This window comes from Protopterus annectens, chromosome 16.part0 (genome assembly GCF_019279795.1).
Source record: "Protopterus annectens isolate FY-2018-M chromosome 16.part0, PAN1.0, whole genome shotgun sequence".
Taxonomy (NCBI): Eukaryota; Metazoa; Chordata; order Ceratodontiformes; family Protopteridae; genus Protopterus; species Protopterus annectens.
The window spans coordinates 252,520,431-252,541,506 of NC_056750.1; the positions used below are offsets into that span (position 1 = coordinate 252,520,431).

Below are 21,076 nucleotides of genomic sequence, written 5' to 3' on the forward strand. Positions count from 1 at the left end.
TGTTATAAGCTGCAATATCTTGCACTGGTCACCATAAGGAGCAATGTGATCATAGGTTAGAGCAGCTCTTTTCCTGATTTCAACCAACTAAAGATCAGGAAGCTGAAATTGAAGTAAATAAAATGAGAATCAAACAAGGTGCTGGTCATGTAAAGAGAATAGTTCCATCTCCAACTCAGAAACATGTGCACTAAGCTGGAACACCAAGTCCAGAGGATGTTCAAAACAGTATGTAGCACAGGTAATTAACTGAGTGTTAACTAAATCTTTCATAAGCAAAAGGGAATCCTGTGCAAGAGTCGAGTCATTACTGTCTCATATGCTGAAATCATCTAGGACTAACCATGTAGAGGTCAACAACAGAGAGCCAACAAGAAAGTCTATGAACTCCCAGAAGACAGATCTCAAATTATTGGGTGAATGGTTAATGAGAAGATACCCAAAGGTTGTTCATGTACCCCTGACATGCTCAAAGGCATCCATAGCCCCAAGCTTAACCTTTGTCCAGTTTCAAAGGCAATCAAAAATAAATCACAACTTTACGCCTGATCTTGTCACATCTCGGGCACTGAACTAAAGAGAACCTGGATGAAAGAGCAATTGTAGCCCGATATGGGTCAACATTGTCATCTAACCAGGTCTTTGTAATAAAAGCTAGGTCCACAGCTCACAACAAGTCAGAGATTACACCAGGTTTGTTGTGAAGTGACCTAGTATTGGAATAAAGCACTGCAAAAATAAACCAGGCAAACACAGTGTAGAGTCAGTTAATCAGCAGTAAGGAATCAGTAATATTTGGTGCTAAGAAGCAGCAGTAAAGAGCCCCTCAAAGTATGAGGAGTCTCCCAAACCAAAGCACTTGAAGTAACTTTAACCATTTAAATCAGTACCCGTACCCATGATGGACATGAACAAACAGCAGCAAAACACAAGGCCAGATGGCTAGGCAGCCAGTTACTGCCTTCTTGCCAGACACAAAGAAGCCATGGTGTCTAAACAGACAGGGAGTTTTTCCCTAATCAGTGCATAGCCTTGTGCTGCCCCTTAAAGTGATCTTTGGCATAATTGGCTTTCTAACCACAGAAAGACGTGTCTCCCTACCATTATTTATTGAATAAGGTACGGATCCTATTTATCCAACATCTGACTACCTCCTCCCCCAGCTCCTCATTCAGACATGGGTCTAACTTTTTTTCTGAAGTATTCTTGAATTTGTCATTGCTTTTCACTCCACTGCCTCTTCAGGAAAGCAATAACAATTAGTAACAATTATCTAACAGTAACAGAATGCAATGAATAAGTAAATACGTATTGCAAATGTGATATGAATGGATGAAAAGAAAAGCTGGAGCTATATCATTATTACATAATTTCCTGTTAAACATTCATAACTGTACCGACGCCTGAAAGATTAAGTTCATAATTTTTTGCTTACTGTAGCACATATTTCAACCAGTGAACAAAAGGTGCAATACCCATCCCAAAGGTGAAATAGCATTAATAGCAACACAAGAGGAGTTTGTGCATTCCAGCTCTGTAAGTATGTGCATTTTCAGTGGCATTAAACAGCATATTCTAATTCACTCTTAATCTGAGGTGTGTGCTGTCCTGCACACAACTTATAACAGTACCATAGCCACTCCTGCATGCACGTCTGTTCTGTGTTACGCAGATCATGTTGCAATCGGCTTTTGCCAAAAAGTTTTTTTTTTGGCATTCAGTTAAATGCACTTGGGTGTATGTCATCAAGGGGAGGTGGGTGGGTCTGAGTTGACAGACCACTCCTTTATTCCATTCACAGACTGGTCTTAAAAGAAAACAGTTTCAGAAAACTGTCAGACGTGAACTCAAAAAAAGAAGGACATATAATCAAGTAGAAAAGAAAAAAGGAGCCCAGCTGAACTACATTCATACAGTTTTTTCGTGGTTAACAAGTTCTGCTTTTCTAAACACTACTGTAAGGCTCACTCAGCAAGTAAGTACATTATTAATATATTTTATAAATGAGACAATGCTGGAGAAAACTAGAACAATATTTTAATTATTTTAAGAAGAAGAATTTATTCAGAAAGTGATATCCACAGACTTTTGAATAACTGAGAGGCATTCTAATGCACTAAAAAATAACAGGTAGTATATGGGCTATACCAAAATAAAAATCGTTGAACATTTTTTTGTATTTTTAATTTTAGCATGTTAGCATATAACAAATATGTGCTGAGTAGTGCGAATTGTCTGCACATATTTTATGTAGTGGCACATGTTCTACAAGGAACATAGTCTAGAAAAGGAAACCTAGTGGAAGAAACAGATGAGGCAATCGTTGTGATGCTATGGGTCAGAAATAAAGTAAACAAGTAAACAAATGGAAAGACCACTCAATGGTTCAGCATTTGGCAAATGCAAAATAGGCTGCCCTGCTTTCTTACTTAGTTTAAAGTTTGCAGGTGTGCATGGAAAATATTTCACTAGATCAAGTACAAAAAAACAAAACAACTGAAATAGAAATGGTAGTAAATGAAGAAGTGGGGCTAGCAGATTAATACTTCTAACTCGTACACGTAGCATGTACTGCACAATCAGGAGGCTTGTCAAGGGTAGTAGCTGTTCTCTGAATTTAGTTTTTAAAATCATGTCTAGCTGCTAATGCAGAGTATTAATGTTATGTGCTTGCAGCATGTTGCTCCCTGTAGTTCTGGGTTTGATGCCACCAGCCTCTTTCCTGCTGTGTAAGTCTGAACAAGTTACTTAATGAAGTTGAGTCTCAAAAAGGTCCATGGGAATTTGTGCCTTACACTTGTTATCAAATATAAAAACACCTCCTATAATGATCTGTAAGTGCAATATATTTGTCTGAGGGTGAAAAATCTGTATCCTTTTGCCATTACATCCACTGTTTAAGGAACCAGAACAGACTGCAATTAATCTTTAACCTGCCAATAATCTCTGCAAACTGGGTATACCACTCAATTTATCCAGCAGCACATTGTGACCTTGACAGCCCATTACAATCTGAATTAGAGGAACTTTACTTAGTCCTGATGTTTTTGTTAGCTTTCTGAGGTGCATAGATTGCATGTTGCCCCCATCCCCCAAAACACACGCGCGCGCACATACACAGCAACACATCTCTTTTTAAGTGTTAGTAATAATATTGGTCTATCACTGATAGTTTTGTGGAGTAAGTACTACTTTGTTTTGACAGCTATATTTTTTTGCAAGGCAGCTCTACCCCAGTGACAAATGAGCCCCCCCCCCCCAGCTTCTGAAGTACACTGTTATAGTTTGTGTGTACCTGTTCTTTCTGGCTGAACTTATATTCCGCCTACTGAGTATACCTCTCTGGGCTTGCTGGCTGCTTATGGGGCCCCGTGTATTAGGACACTCTGCCACCCACGTTGCTGGGCAACACTTAAGATGGCTCTTGAAACAGTCCCATGCTTTGCTCTGGGCCTATAATTAACTGTTAGCTAGTACAGTGCTCCTATACTTTCTCCTACAAATGAAGTTTGCATTCACTAAACAAAAGGCATTTCTCAAAAGCACTGTAATGTGCCATTAGCAAAAACTGCACTGCACTGTGTTTATGGTGTGATATTGCTATTTAACTGTTCTTCGTCTCTGTATTGGCTCGTGATACTGATTATATAGTAAATCTATATCTGCTGCTGGTTTCCATGTGTATGAGTGTCAGTGTCCTCTGCTATACTGTCCTGCACCATTGATGAGATACTGTGCTTGTACTGCATATGAGTACTGATATATGAATGACTGATACCTTTCAAAAATGAGATCTCTTTGATGCTTTCTAAGCTCTCTGTAAACAATGGCTTTTGCTGTCGCAGGCAACTGAGTAAATGTCAGGAAAATCCTACTAGGACAGCTGAATTTTATTTGGGGTTAATCAGAGTCTCTTTAAGTGATAGCAGGTGTGTACCCAAGAAGACCGAATGCTGTAATTAAATCAAAAGGTGCTTCAACAAAGTATTAGTTTAAGGGTGTGCACACTTATGCAACTAGCTTATTGTACGTTTTTATTTTTTATATTTTTTTTCACTTAATAGATTTGTTTGATTCTCAATTCAATTGTACAGGTTATAGGTCACATTAAAGGTGGGAAAAGTTTTGAAATGATTTATTGTGGTCTCATTTTTTTATATCACAAAAATCTGGCATTTTAACAGGGGTGTACACATTTTATATCCACTGTATACAGTTCTCTTGTGTTTTGTTTTAAATTAATCTTTTTGTTTTTGTAAGAAGGGAGTGACAAGCATTAGGAGAAAAGAGTGGTGATGAAATTTTTCAAAATTATTTTTTACAGTCTTAGCACTTAGTGTAGGCAGGGCAAAGATAAGCAATAAACTTCCTACCCTTCATGCCTGACTATCCAATTACCACCCTGACATTCTGTCTGTCATTGAACTATAGCTAAAATCCCACATAAAAGATTCCGAAATTATCCCTCCCAGCTACAAGATCATAAAAAATGACAGAACTCTAAAGAAAGGTGGTGGAGTAGCCCTATTTTACTCCTCCTCCCTAACAGTGACACCCTTTAACAAGCCTATACCCCAATTCAGAACAGATGAACTAACACTGGCCTTCCTAAAAATTAATAACCATAAAAGCATATGTATAGCTGCCCTTTATATTCTACCAGGAAATAACATCCCCATTCTTGAAGATATCCTCTCTTGGTTTTCATCCAATATAAGTAATGAAACTATACTCCTAGGTGATATAAATATAAACTGGACTTCTATTCAATCACCTACAACACCTCAGAATATAAATCTATACAACTACACCCAAATAATTACCTCTCCTACCAAATTTAATAAAGATAACAACGCCAGTAGTATTCTGGACTGAATATTAGTTTCTCACCCCAACTCCATTTCTGACAACGGCACCCTACCCGACTCCCTCAGCGATCATCTCCCTGCCCTTGCTCATCGGTCACCATCCTCCCTCCATCTTCACCACAACTACATCACAGCTCATACCCTAAAAAACTTCAACCCTCTAGTTTTCTCTGACTCACTAAAACATATGAACTGGAACCCTGTAAAAACCCTCCCTCTTGACGAAGTTGTTACATACTTCAATACTACATTCAATAAACTACTAGATAGCATCACTCCCCCCAGAATTAAAAGAATTAAAACCAAATCCACCCCTTGGCTAAGTAAAGCAACTATTACACTCATGCATCTCCAAGATAAATCTTGGAAGCATTACCAATCTAAAACACCTCACACCCTTACTTCGTATAAGCAATTTCATAATAAAGTGAAAAAACAAATTGCTTTAGGTTGAAAGTCCTACTACTCGAAGCTTCAAAACAATCATAGATCCAACCCCAAAAACTTTTGGTACAGTATATCTGCTCTCCTCTCTCCTGGCAAAAAGACAGTCCTTGCCCTGGCCCTAACTCTCCAGATCATATCTTAGCTACCCAATTCAACTCTTTCTTTATTGATTCAATAGCCAAGCTCACCACATCATTCTCCAATAACACTTCTACTCCACCCTCAACTCTGGTCCCACTGACATCAACACTACTCATCCCCCCCCCTTTACCATGCAACCTGTCTCTCTACATACCATAACAAAACTTCTACTAAAACTAAAACCATGCTCTCATGCCCTAGACAACCTTCCATCTAACTTTCTCAAGCTGGCTGTCAATGGCATAGCCCTTCCCATCACCATACTTATCAACCATTCAGTCCAATAATCCTATGTACCCCTCCTCTGGAAGAAAGAGTTCATTATCCCCCTCCACAAAGGAGGCAGCAGTACTGAAATCTCCAACTTCCGTCCTATAGGCATCCTGTCCCCTATCTCAAAAATCCTTGAAAAATGCATACACTTGCAACTCTTTCCCTACCTCCTAGAAAATCAACTTATTTCTCCAACTCAACATGGATTTAGACCTGGACATAGTACTACCAATGTCCTTCTCTCATTCCTCGACATCATCAACCACGCCCAAGACTCTGGCAACATTGTATCTCCCCTTCTCCTAGACTTATCAAAGGCCTTTGATACTGTTTCCCACAACCTTCTGTTGTCCAAACTCTCTCTTCCCCTCCTCTATTAACTGTTTTTCCAGTTACCTTTCTAATAGACAACAAGCCATCAAGTGGAGCAACAGTACCTCTTCCTTCCTTCACACTCCAACAGGAGTTCCATAAGGCTCAGTACTGGGCCCCTTACTTTCTAACATCTTCATTAATAATTTTCATCAATGCATTCCTAATACCAAACTTGTTCAATATGCAGATGATTCCACTATAATTTGCTATGCTCAATCTCTCCCCAAACACATGCAACTAACACAAGATGCCTTCTCTTGTACTGAATCTTGGATGCTGAATAATCATCTTGCTCTGAATGCATCCAAAACGAAAATCATGATCTTTACCCCATCTAAAAACACCTTTATAGATAAAAATTCCTTCTCCATAGTCAGTTAGAATAAGATTCCCAGTGAAAGAGTCTCCCATACAAAACTTCTAGGTGTTATCATTGATGAACATTTAAAGTTTGACATTCATATACAAACTAGTATTAAGAAAACACACCAAAAGCTGGGAATGCTGTACCATCACAGCCGTTATCTCACTCCTTCATCCAAACATGTACTCTCCATTACCTACCTCATCCCCTCTCTCTCTCTTGTATGGAGCCCCTCTCCTCACCAACCTTCAATCTCTTGTATGGAGCCCCTCCCCTCACCAACCTTCAATCCTCCCTAAAGTCAAAACTATCATCCTGCTACAATAAAATCTCTAAGTTTGCTACCGGGACCAAATCCTCCTCCCACCACTGTGATGCACTCCACTCCTTGAACTGGCTGGAACTCTCCCACTATTTCTCTTACATTCAACTGTTAATTGCTCACAAACTCATTTTCAAACCCTTTAACTGCCCTTCCCTCTCCTACATACTCACCTTGCATCATCCTGACAGACTACTCAGGTCCAGTAACCAGAACTTCCTTGAAGTGTACAAACCCTTAAGTGCACGTGGGTAATTTCTCCTGTCTTTCTCCCTCGCTCATCTATGGAACTCACCCCCCCCCCACATTTGAATTATCCAAAACCACTCTGCCTTCAAGACCATGCTCCATCCCCATCTCTATTCTCACTGGGAATGCTTATACTCTCACCTCACCAAACCTGACTCCCTCTATATCATTTCTGCTCCCTCATCCTTTTTTTTCCCTCCTTTCCTCCTTTCTCAGAACTCACCCTAGTGAGTCCCTTCATTTCATTCCCACTCTGTCTCCCTTTTTTCTTTCTCATAACTCACCCTAGTGACTCCCTTCATTTCATTTCCACTTCGTCTCCATATTTCCTTTCTCATAACTCACCCCAGTGAGTCCCTTCATTTCATTCCCACTCCCTCTCCATTTTCTCCTTTCTCATAACGACCCCTAGTGACTCCCTTCATTTCGTTCCCACTCCTCCTCCCTTTTTTCTTTCTCATAACTCACCCTAGTGACTCCCTTCAGTTAATTTCCATATTTCCTTTCTCATAACTCACCCCAGTGAGTCCCTTCATTTCATTCCCACTCCCTCTCCCTTTTCTCCTTTCTCATAACTCCCCCTAGTGACTCCCTTCATTTCATTTCCACTCCCTCTCCCTTTTTTCCTTTCTCGTAACTCACCCTACTGACTCCCTTTATTTCATTTCCACTCCCTCTGTTCCTTTCTCGTAACTCACCCTAGTGATTCCCTTCATTTAATTTCCACTCCCTCTCCGTTTCCTCCTTTCTCATAACTCAGCCTAGTGACTCCCTTCATTTCATTTCCACACCGTCTCCCTTTCCTCCTTTCTCATAACTCACCCCAGTGAGTCCCTTCATTTCATTTCCCTCTCCTTTCTCATAACTCACCCTAGTGACTCCCTTCATTTCATTTCCACTCCCTCTCCCTTTTCCCTTTTTCATAACTCACCCTAGTGACTCCCTTCATTTCATTTCCACTCCCTCTCCCCTTTCTCCTCTCATAACTCACCCTAGTGACTCCCTTCATTTCATTTCCACTCCCTCTCCCCTTTCTCCTCTCATAACTCACCCTAGTGACTCCTCTCGTTTCATTTCCACTCCCTCTCCCTTTTTCCTTTTCATAACTCACCCTAGTGACTCCCTTCATTTCATTTCCACTCCCTCTCCTTTTTTCCTTTCTTATAACTCACCCTAGTGACTCCCTTCATTTCATTTCCCTCTCCCTTTTTCCTTTTCATAACTCACCCTAGTGACTCCCTTCATTTCATTTCCACTCCCTCTCCCTTTTCTCCTTTCTCATAACTCACCCTAGTGACTCCCTTCATTTCATTTCCACTCCCTCACCCTTTTTCCTTTTCTTAACTCACCCTAATCACTACTTCATTTCATTTCCACTCCTCCTTTTATAACTCACCCTAGTGACTCCCTTCATGTCATTCCCACTCCCTCTCCCTTTTTCCTTTATCATAGCTCACCCTAGTGACTCCCTTCATTTCATTTCCACTCCCTCTCCCTTTATCCTTTCTCATAACTCACCCTAGTGACTCCCTTCATTTCATTTCCACTACCTCTCCCTTTTTCCTTTCTCATAACTCACCCTAGTGACTCCCTTCATTTCATTTCCACTCCCTCTCCCTTTTTCCTTTCTCATAACTCACCCTAGTGACTCCTTCATTTCATTTCCACTCCCTCTCCCCTTTCTCCTCTCATAACTCACCCTAGTGACTCCCTTCATTTCATTTCCACTCCCTCTCCCTTTTTCCTTTCTCATAACTCACCCTAGTGACTCCCTTCATGTCATTCCCACTCCCTCTCCCTTTTTCCTTTATCATAGCTCACCCTAGTGACTCCCTTCATTTCATTTCCACTCCCTCTCTCTTTTTTCCTTTATCATAGCTCAGCTGAGTGACTCCCTTCATTTCATTTCCACTCCCTCTCCCTTTTATCCTTTCTCATAACTCACCCTAGTGACTCCCTTCATTTCATTTCCACTACCTCTCCCTTTTTCCTTTCTCATAACTCACCCTAGTGACTCCCTTCATTTCATTTCCACTCCCTCTCCCTTTTTCCTTTCTCATAACTCACCCTAGTGACTCCCTTCATTTCATTTCCACTCCCTCTCCCCTTTTTTCCTTTCTCATAACTCAGCCTATTCACCTTTCACTGTTCTTCTCTCTTCCTCTAACTCTTTCTACCTCTCACCTCATGAAACTTTGAGTGCATAAATGCCTTCACTCCAAATTATACTTATGTACTCCAAAATACTTATGTTTTAATTTCATTGAATGCTTTGTTACAACACCTTGCTCAAATGTTATTATTCTGTCTTCTATGTTAATTTGTTTTAGTAGTTTTTGAATATTGTATTGTACTTGTTAACTTTGTTGATATTATAATTGTATATGGAGCTTTTCTTCCTGGGCCTCCATTGAAAACGGGCTAATTTTGGCCCAATAGACTTTCCCGGTTAACAAACTGCAAATAATATAAATAAATAATAAGTAAAGAGCAGGGGCAGCATAACCGAGCAGGCTCACCCAGACTGAATGGCTGTCTTGACCTTCAAAGAGCACCACCCCCTGCATAGACATGAGGCAGTGGGAGGAGTTATTTTAGCATGACTCTGGTACAGAGCTGTGTGCATTTCTCTACCAACAGAAATGGTGCTGTCCTAACTACAATATTCAATACAAATGAATCACAATATGTACAGCATTACTCAAGTGAAGTCAAATGCTGCTCTACCACTGAGTGAGCAATGATGCAAAGTCAGTCTACAGGCATGATAACCCACATTCTGAAGGAATTGTGAGAATCCTGATGCTGAACCTGGGCAGACCATACAGCCACTATAGACAGATATGGATAAGCACAACAATGCATGGAAGCATTGCTCCATCCCCCACTGTCGGTGTGCTCTGGTACTATAACACTACAGTGATAAACAAACATTGTTGTATGCAGCGATCATCTGCTCCAGGTTCACCTAGGGAAGTTTATATAATGATATGATTCCTGAAACTACCAAATCCCCTGGAACTGATGGATTTCCTGTGGAGGTTATGATTACATGACAGAGGACATGTCATTATAGGTCTGCAGGACAGAAGCGATGCCGAGACAGTCAGTAGAGGTCTGCAGAACAGAGGAGATGCAGAGATGGTCATTAGAGTTCTGCAGAACAGAGGAGATGCAGAGGCCGTCATTAGAGGTCTGCAGGAAGGAATGAGAAGAGCAAAGGCTTCTAGCATCATGTTAGTTGTAACTACTGTGGTGATTGTTAACACAAATATTCCCATGCCGAAGATGTCATCATGTAGACCAGTGTCCCTACTCTCTGAAGATCATTAAATCTTCAGGGTGCTCTGGATATGAAGGTTGCACATAATATTGCCCAGAATTGTTTACCGGGATCGGTGTGGCTTTGTAAAAGGGAGACACATGTTTAATAACATCAGAGCAACATTAATCATAGTAGAATATTTAAATACTAAATAAGAGGCATACCTTATGTTCAGTTCAGATGCCGAAAAAGCTTTTGATCAGTTGAGGTGGGACCACCTGTTCACAAATTTGTTGCTTGTGTGTTTGTAATGCTATGTATCAGGACGTCTAATCCCTAACGTTATGTTATGTATTACATTACAGATAAAGAGATATATTCAGACAGCCCAGTTATGTGATACTATTGCTCCTGCATATATCTGATGTTGCAGTAGTAGGAATTTGCTGTACATGTATGGGGTTAGTTATTCATTTACATCTGTCCTGACTCAATGAAGGCCCATTTCCACAAAACTTCTTTGCTAGCTTTGAAATGATTATATTAAGTAAGAGGATGAAAGGTATAAACCCTTCCTACATTTGAAAAATATGGGGGGAGCTTGTCCCTGTGTTACAGAAGTTTTTTTAACTATTTTTCTTAGCACTTCCATACAGTTAGGGTTTTTATGGAATTGCATCTAATTAAACATAACATAGCCCAAGGTATAATGACTGTAGGTAACAATTGTCTCTTTTATGTAGATACATTGGGTACACAACAGAAGTATTCAATGGGACTTTCATACCATGAATGTGTGTATGCATATATACACACATATACACAGATATAAATATATATGCATATATGGCAGGGCTAAAAGACAGATTTACAATACATATATGGTTCTAGAAGCTACATACTGCAAGGATTACAGCTCCCTATGTAATGTAACATTATCCTTATGGCCTTTCTCTGAGATAGTTTTTCAGCAACTCTATCTGTGATGATGGACTACAACATATCCCATATATGATAGCCTTCAGTACACCTTCTGCTTCAGATGTGCTCTTCTAATTTCTGCATCTGTTGTGGTTCCACTTAGCATCTCAGTTCACTTTGTTTGATCAAGTGGAGTAGCTGAGAGTAGACCAAAAGGACTGGCATGTTTCCTTATTTGCATATGAGGAGCGCAAGCCTTCTTTAGGAGTCACAATCAGGCTGGATCATCTCACTTCTTTGGGGCAGTATCTTGACTTGAGCATAAATTGTTTTCCAGTTCAGCCCAGAATGTATGATGATTTTGGTGTAGATATGACTTTTAATCACATAACATATCTGTGGTCAGCTGTTGACTATATGTGTGTGAATGTATATACTGTACATACCTATATAGCTAGCTATATATCTAAGAGTGTTTTTCTCTGTCTGTAGTTAACAAATGTAGGTCAGTTAGACTAGTGTTAGCAATGCACAGATAATTGACTTATGTATTGTGACAGTGTTTGCTTTCTGGTGGAATATATGCAGTCATGGAATGTATAAGTTATAAGGTATGTAGGCAAAATCCCTATGTTGGGGAGTATGCCTGTCCCCATGCAAAATATGACTTTTGTATGGTATTGACAATGCATGCACGCAGGTGTACGTGTGTGTGTGTGTGTGTGTGTGTGTGTGTGTGTGTGTGTGTGTGTGTGTGTGTGTGTGTGTGTGTGTGTGTGTGTGTATTGTTTTCTCTATTAAAATTTCATGAAGCTAATAATAGTTTGGGTTATTTTGAATCTTGCTGGATTCCTAAATATGACTTGGAGTTTGGTGCGTGCATGAGTTCTAAGTATCTCTGTTTAATGATTTTCTGGTGAGAATTTATTTGTTTTAGGTAGGGTTAGGTGTTCACTGGTTTATGTATAGGTGTTATAGTGTGTTTTAGTTTTATTTATTTATTTATTTATTTTTTGGCCAGCTGCATGTGTGTTTTCAGTGTGTTTTTTTTTGTAGTGTGTGAGTTTCAGCAGTATTTGCTTTCAATATTTCATTATATAATCATTTACATGTATGTGTATATATACATATGTATGCCTACATATGCATGAATGTATTTATTTTTTGAGCAACCACTGCCCTGTTACCATTTTTTGTATCTGTTCTTGTATAACATGTTTCTGTTACCACTCCTATAGTCCTCCAATAGTCTAATTAGAGGCATCCCTTCTGAAAGCATTGGAGACTCTCCTTTTTGTTTATGAAAGTATGCCACTAAATGTTCCCTCTCTACCACATCCTGAGAGTTTGAGGCTTGTCCCTGTCCTGCAGTGTGTGTGTGGGGTAAAGGTGCAGCTAAGTGTAGCACTCTTTAAAATGTTCTTATTTCATTTGTAATTGTATGTTACTTATCCCAGTTTACGAATGCTGCTGACTTACTTCCAGAATAAACAAAGTAAATCACTGAACAGCAGATGACAGACTGCACACAAAACCACTTCTGAGAAATGTAAGAGTTTGTGTTAATTTCAAAACCTCTTATTATGAGTGCTTCACACGGTATGAATCAAAGCTCAAAAATACAGTATTTACAAAAAAGAAAAATCCGTGGTATCCCTCGAAATCTCAGAAATCCCAGTATGGCACCCTATACTAGGTCAAAAATAAACCAAGAAGAAACTTTGCAGCGTGGAGGGTGTGAAGTTCACTCCTTGAATTATGTTTTGCACCTAGTTCACTAATAAAAATTGAGATGTAAAATATATACTGTAAAATAATAAACAGAAAATAGTAGGTAGTCCACAGATGAGTTAAAAATGGAATTTCCTTTATCGAAACACACAAACAAGCGATCCTAGTTGAGTATAATGAGAAGTATCAAAAACATTCGTTATTTATATATAATCAGGTTATTTGTAGCAAGGGAGTGGTTATAGAGGGCGGGTCTGTTAAGAGCAATAAAAGTAATCCTTTAACCAAGTCCCCCTTCCCCCTTAACACCATAGTGTAAACTGAGACAGTGCTATCTTAGAACTTAAACTAAAAAGAGACAAATTAAAATATATAATATAAGAACAGCTTATTAAGGCTAACCTACTAATCCAAACTTTATTAATTAATAAACTAACTCACTAACAAAATGAGTAACTAATTAACTAACAAAAAGATCTACTGCTGGACATATATTAGAATAAATATTAGTACTTATAAGATCGCTTTTGTGCCAAATAAATATTTTGTCAGGTTCATGTGTAAAAAAAACATATAATATTAATGAACATGTGTATAAATCTACAAGTGAATACCTAAGTAGGCTGAAAATCACTGCTATAATTGCTAAGGTAGAAATAAACTGAAAAATGTTAAAAATAAAGAGTTAAGGTCCTGGGGATCTGTTCAAGTGTAGCATCTAACTCAGAAATCACTTAGTTTGAATGAGTAAAAGTGCACTCAAGAGTATCAGAAAACAGCACCAATGTCAGTTATTTTCATTGTAAAATATTTACAATGTTTGATATTTGTTTTTAACAATATTAGCATATAATGTCAACATTAATCAGTCCCATATCAGTCTTTTAAACAGTGGGGTAGTTTTCTGAGATCTATGCTTTTTATGGAGCAATAATAATTAAGCCTCGGTTTTCTAAAATTGTTCATTTTCAGCTACAGCAGTAGTTCATGCTTTTCTAAAATATTTAGGATGTTGCTTTAAACACAGACCTTCCTGCACAATCTGCATTATTTACTGAAATTCTCCAAGCTTTAGCTTCTACAAAACAGAATGCCCCTCTCCCATTGCCAACTTCAATGCTTGTTATATACTGTTCTTAACCAGTTTATTTAGTTTCCATGGAAACATTTGTGTTACCCCCAAATCCATTATGACATTTTCTCTTGGTAAGGATGAGAGCAGATAACATCCGGTCTTTCATTTAGATCCTAGTCTGTATGCCAGGCTGTCCTGTAGGTACATAGAACAGTAACTGCTGTCAAGACATGAAAGACCCCCCTTTGCTTATCTACGGTGCCCACTTCCAAATTATTAGATATGCTGAAAATACATTTAAGCAATAGCTTGTTTTTCCCACCTGTCATAAAAATTATCTTATGTGTGCCAAAATGCATTCTTAAATATTGCCATTGCTTTGGGGTTTGCACTGTTTCTTTTTTTTTTTATACTGCATCCATTTACCTTTTATCAGTTTGGTTCAGGTACTTAAAAGGTACTGTCATATCCACCTTTGCCGTCTTCCTTTAAGACCGTTCGTGGCAAGGTCTTCTGTTTTATTATTATAGGGCTTCTACTACAGAATGTGCATCCTTTATATTGCCCTTTTCTGAACTCCCACTGATTGATTTATGCCCTTATTTGAGAATCCCATCTTACCAATTGCCTCTGTAGTGGATAAATAACATTTTTCATTTATTGCATGGCTTCAGCATTCCTCGCTGCTTACCTTTATTTCATGTGATATTTCTACACCACAGTTTGTTTCTTGTATTGTTACTGCTTTAGATACTGCATCCTTCTTTTTGTTTTATTGTGTTCTTTTACTACCAAATGCATAATTCTGAATAGAATTTAAGCTACCGTATTTTAAATCATCCCTTCAATCTTACAAGTCCCCTTTTCATATTTTCTGTTCTTTATTGTGACTTAAACTTGTTAACTTGTTTTATTAAATTGTGTCATCAGCAGAAAGGTAGGCACTCATTCCAGAAATTCGAGACATTGAAATCAAAACAACCATAGTACAAACCCCCTTGGTGTGCCATGCTTTTTGCTGTTTAATAAAACCCTAGAATTTGCCTAAAATTAAATATATTTCCTCCTTAGCACCACATGTGGATGTTCGCAGATTTGTTAGATTAATGAACTCATGTGTCTCTTCACAGACAAAATAAAGCTCCCTCAAAAGTCTTGAGAGCTGCTGTTATTTGCAGTGTATCTAGTTAACACCAACAGCACACAATTCTCCACATGCCATGCTGGAATACTAACAGATGAAGTGTCTAGATGTAAACCTGTGGGTAACATGTTTCCTGCATGCTTAGATACTGACAGATACAGTGCTTTGCAGGTACTTTTACATGTGCCATGGTCCTTCCACATCATGCTACTGATGTATAATGTTTGCAGGTATGTCCATAGATACCATGTTCTGTGCACAGCTTAGATACTGGCAAAGTGCCTGCAGGATCATCCCTAGAGATCATGCTTCCTGCACGTCATCTAGAATGCTTACAGGTGGAGGACCTTCAGGCATATCTATAGGTATATAAAAAAATACTACAACGTTCCAGATAAACAAAATAAAAAATAAAAGCATGTGATGGATTCCCAAAAAGACGTTTAATTCATAAACACATTAAACAGTGAAAGCTTTCATCACCAACTGTGACTTCTTCAGACTGAATAATGCTATTCAGACAAGCCAACGAATTTAAACTACTAATGCACCAATCACATATTGCATAACATTCAAAAAATTAACCCCTTCAATGCTTTAAACCTTTTCGCTTCCAATAAGCAACAAAATCATCCCTGTTATTTATTTATTTATTTTTTTATCTATAGGTGTCATGTTTCCTCCACAACATGATGGGACACTGACAAATAGACTATATAAATGCATGTCTATAAATCTTAAGTTCTGTTCAGACCATACAGGGATACTGAGATGTGCAATACCTGCAGGCACATCTGTAGATGTTATGTTCCCTTCACAGCATGCTGACATAACTGACAGGTAAAGTACCTGCATGAATGTCTATACATGTCATGTTCCCTGCACACCATACTGGGATACTGAATGATACAGTAACTGCATGCACATCTGTAGATGCCATGTTCCCTGTACACCATACTGGGATACTGAATGATATAGTAACTGCATGCACATCTGTAGATGTCATGCTCCCTGCACATCATACTGGGATACTGAATGATATAGTAACTGCATGCACATCTGTAGATGTCATGTTCCCTGTACACCATACTGGGATACTGAATGATATAGTAACTGCATGCACATCTGTAGATGTCATGTTCCCTGCACATCATACTGGGATACTGAATGATACAGTAACTGCATGCACATCTGTAGATGTCATGTTCCCTGTACACCATACTGGGATACTGAATGATACAGTAACTGCATGCACATCTGTAGATGTCATGTTCCCTGCACAGCATACTGGGATACTGAATGATATAGTAACTGCATGCACATCTGTAGATGTCATATTCCCTGCACATCATACTGGGATACTGAATGATACAGTAACTGCATGCACATCTGTAGATGTCATGTTCTCTGCACACCATACTGGGATACTGAGAAGTACAGCAATTGCGTGCACCCCCTGCACACTATGCTGGGATACTGAGAGGCAGAATATCTGCAGACACATCTGTAGATGTCACGTTCCCTGCACTCCATGCTGGGATACTGGCAGAATACCTGGATGCACACCTGTAGATATCACATTCCCTGCCCTCCATGCTGGGATACTGACAGAATACCTGCAGGCACACCTGTAGATATCACATTTCCTGCCCTCCATGCTGGGATACTGACAGAATACCTGCATGCACATCTATAGATGTTATGTTCCCCTTCACTACATACTGAGATACTGACAGACAGAGTACCTGCATGCATGTTTATGGATATTATGTTCTCTGCACACCATACTGGGATACAGAGAGGTACAGTGCCAGCAGGACCATCTGTAGATGTTATGTTCACCTTCACAGCATGCTGAGATACTGACAGAGTACCTGCAGTCATGCTCATAGATGCTATGTTCCCTGTACACCATGCTGGAGTGATGATAGTAAATATGGTACCTACACAGCCACAGATACTGTATTCCATATGTAGTATGCTAGGATACAGACAAAGATTCTGCATAAATATCTGTAACTGCTGTGTCATTGCACAGCAGGCAGGAATACTAATGAATACAGTACCTGCAGGTTCAGCCATAGGTACCATGTTGCTTGCACACTGTGTTGGTTTTTTTCCGAACGACACAGCTTTACAAATCTTGTAAACACACTAATAACCTGCCCCTGCATATCATGCTGTGGTTTCAGTAGAGGGAAAATATTTGAGTACTACCCTGTACTATTAGATACATTATACAATTCTACACCTCCCCGTTACAGATCTGCAGGAACAGTTAATGAAGATACTGTTTTCTACATAGCCATGAAGACAATTTCCAGTTGCATAAAAAGACTTTCAGAAGATGCCAAAACAAAAAGTTTTCAGGCAGATATTTTAAAAGCACAATAAATCATTTGTAATATTAAAAATAAACTGATAACTTCAAAAATGTATCAACACAGAGTGAAAGATCATAATTGGTTAGTGTCATAACCAGACAAGTGACACTTGTCTGGTTCTGACAATATCCAGTTAAGATCTTTTTGGACCTGCAGCAGTGTATTTGTCTAAGGAGTATGCCAAATGTCCGACTCTGTGTGTATACAGCTTGCTGATCTGTGTAAGTTAATCTACACTGGGGATCTTTAACATGGTGTAGATTTGCAGAGTGAGTTCCCTCATGTGCACCCCATTGGATTGGCAGAAGACAAAATAAAGCCCAGTATGTCCATTAGCATTTTCCCTCGTACAACTCAAGGTGAAGTGTTGTTTGGGTGGTATTGATTATATGCACACATGAATGAATGTTTTTAAAGTTTTGATGACCAGAATCTCAGACTGAGTTTGTGGACCCATTTTTGTAAAGAATAAAACCAATGTCCAAATAGGCTGAAACAGCTTTTATTAAATCATGACTAAAAAAGTAGGTAAGCGCTTTTGCGGTCTTGCAGCTTCTTCAGACCATAAATGCCAAACAAACAATGTTAACAATATTTAAAAGCATCATAAACCAATCAAAACACACAGATTTAAACCAAGAACCAATAAAATCAATGAAATAAAGGTCTGCTCTTCAGAGCCGATTTTAAAGAGATACACTCATTTAAACCAGGATCACAGTTAGCTTTAAAGTCTACTATCCATGCAGTTGAGTGAATTCATTTCCATTACCTGGATCTCCGTATCTGATGTTATCCTTAAGTAAACTCAAAACCAGGAACTTATAAGAGTGTTCAGCACCCTTTTCCATTACATGTTTAGCTAATGCACTAGTAGGTTTCTTATTCCTAACATCATTACAATGTTCTAAAATCCTAAAGTTAGTAAATACATACTTAACAAACTGATAATATACATTTTAACAAGAACAGATTACACCAAGCTGGAAAGGAATGAGAGTAGTTGAGATACTAGTACAGAGTGCCTGCTTGTGCATTTAATGAGCTAATATAAAGTTCGATCGGTTGAATTTCAACACTGTAGATGTTAGAGAAGCTTTTGACAGCCAGTGGATATTTTTCCAGACACAGCCAAGAGTGTTATGAAACACTGCATCCCAAAGGAATGGTGTCATCTGGTCAATTGTATAATAGTGATATTAGAAGATCTTAGATTACGGATGGGGGAGATTATGGTTTAATTACTTGTCAATGATGCAATGAGTTATGGGAATAAAGGAATTTTTTTCACATAGCACATTAGATACTAGTTCTAATTTATTTTGGACAATACACATCTGAGATTAGCAAGAAGGATGCAATAATGTGTTCTGAAGGGATACCTTAAGGTAAATTTTGCTGATCTGTGATCAGTTTGTTCAGATTTGATGTAGTGATTAATTGATAGGTTTGCATAAATAATACAGCCATTTAAGAGTCTAGAGGGTCTTAGAGATGTTTTAAGTTTGGTTCTTGTTTTAGGAATTAAATAATAGTATCCACTGTAAATACTGACTGCTGTGATATTATATTTTTAATGGTGCAAGTTATTTGACCTCCCAGGAACAGGATATTTTCAAACGTGATTCTAAAATATTTAATCAAGTTGGTGAATGGGATAACTGATGCACTTTGGGCAGCATAATATTAAACCCCAAGCTGAGCTGCTGGCAGTTGGTGTAAAATGAGTCTCCAGTCTACATAATCTTAAAATATAAGTAAAGAAAAATGATGTTATCTGAATATATTTGTTTATTTTTACCTTAGCAACTAAAATGCTTTATGTAGAAACGTGTCAGTTTCCTAAGGCAAGATATGAACTCATGACACATTGTAGAAGTTGCGTATAATCACTCATGATTGAAACACATCAGAATGGATAATTATACCCTGTTGCAGTTAACTCATACTTTGTGAACAGTTCTTCAGCACGTAGTGTGTGTGTGTTGCAGAGTACATGGTGCAGTGAACAGCCTTGATTCATGTTGACTCACGGTTCCTTTTAAGTTTATGAATCTGTTAATTTTGTTGGGACTTCATGACATCATCACTCAGTGAACTGAGTCACATTAAATGCATGGATATAGTATATCAGAAATTCAGTTAAAGGGAGCTGCCTTAGGCACGTAGCTTTCTCTTCCTTAGACACATTATCTCACTATGATGTTGGTGAAGCAGTCAAATGTGTAACCAAGCTTACCTGCTCTGATCTTCCAACGGCCTTGAGCTCCACAGTATCTTCAGAAAAGCTATAAATATGTTTCTTTATATTATTTCAAGCAGCATATGAAGACACCCATTTTATTTTTAATTCTGAATAAAGACAAGACTTCTTTGGGTTTTTTTTTTTTTTTGCCTTACACTTCTGAACCCTGTTGTGCTGTACTACAAACCAAAACATTTTGGTGCTGTGATGTTTCCTAGTAATACTTGTTACAGCCTGTCCTGAATGAACCTGTTATACAGAGTCAACAAAAGCATCCATCAGAAAAAAACTTCACAGTAACCACTGTGGCAAACATTCAGTAATTCGAAAATTAACAGTTTCATAAATACTTAACCTACTTAAAGACGCACCAAATTCAAGGATGACAGAAATAAATATAATTTCCTTGAAATAGTGTCTGATATTTTTAAGGTTCCAGGTAACAGCTGTCCATATCCCATACTGAATTCCATATAGCCTTATTCTTACCAGAGATCCATTATTTAACAGGATACAGAACTTTTATTGGTGGTGGTATTTTTTCTGACATTTTCTGTTATAGGTTCTTTATATTAGCTCTTATTTTATGGCACATTATTGATGGGTAAGTGGAAGGCAGATGTATACAGGTAAAATTAATGCACCTAGTACACAGCACAAAAGTACAATGCAGTTAAAAAGGAGAAAGATAAATTACAAAATGTATGCAATGCAAATCATGATCAATAACTGTCACTGGTAGATGGTAATCTGCAGTATGAATATTTTTGTTAACATATATTTTTATAGGGAGGGTGTGTTCCAAAGTCAGAATTCTTAGCAAGAAGGGAAGAGTTCAGACAAATTATAGGGCAATTACTAAAGGGAGTGGCTATCCCAAATATTAAACTGAATCCAAGTACTCACCGCAACTCCATTTAAAATGCACTGTTTATTTTAAAAGTATAAAAACAGGCTTCCTTACAACAGTAGGAATGAATTTTCCTTGTCACTTAACTCAGTCTTCTGTATGTTTTATCCCCTTACGGTTTTGAGTATTAAGCCTCAGGCAATGACTGATAGGCCAATTCATTCCCTCAGTCAGTTCAGCCATCTTGTTGCCATCACAGCATGAAGTGGCTGCCTTCTCTTTCATGTGGGCATTTGCCTCATAATTCTTCGTTTTTAACTGCTGGCAGTGTAAGTGTTGGGTGTCAGCTGATAGGCTGTAATCTGTGGCTAGCGTGGGATTTTTACTTTGTACTTACAGTCTTTCCCTTTTAGCTAGAAGAC

General features: G+C 38.4%; 1 protein-coding gene across 1 annotated transcript in view; it reads left to right on the forward strand.

Moving 5' to 3' along the window:
- The first annotated feature begins 1,799 nt into the window (after positions 1 to 1,799).
- The window catches only part of LOC122790742 (protein-glutamine gamma-glutamyltransferase K-like), a 134,374-nt gene continuing 115,097 nt past the window's right edge, over positions 1,800 to 21,076 (forward strand). The window contains exon 1 of the mRNA XM_044058336.1: positions 1,800 to 1,975. The gene's annotated coding sequence lies outside the window, so the exon portion shown is untranslated. The remainder of the gene's footprint in view (positions 1,976 to 21,076) is intronic.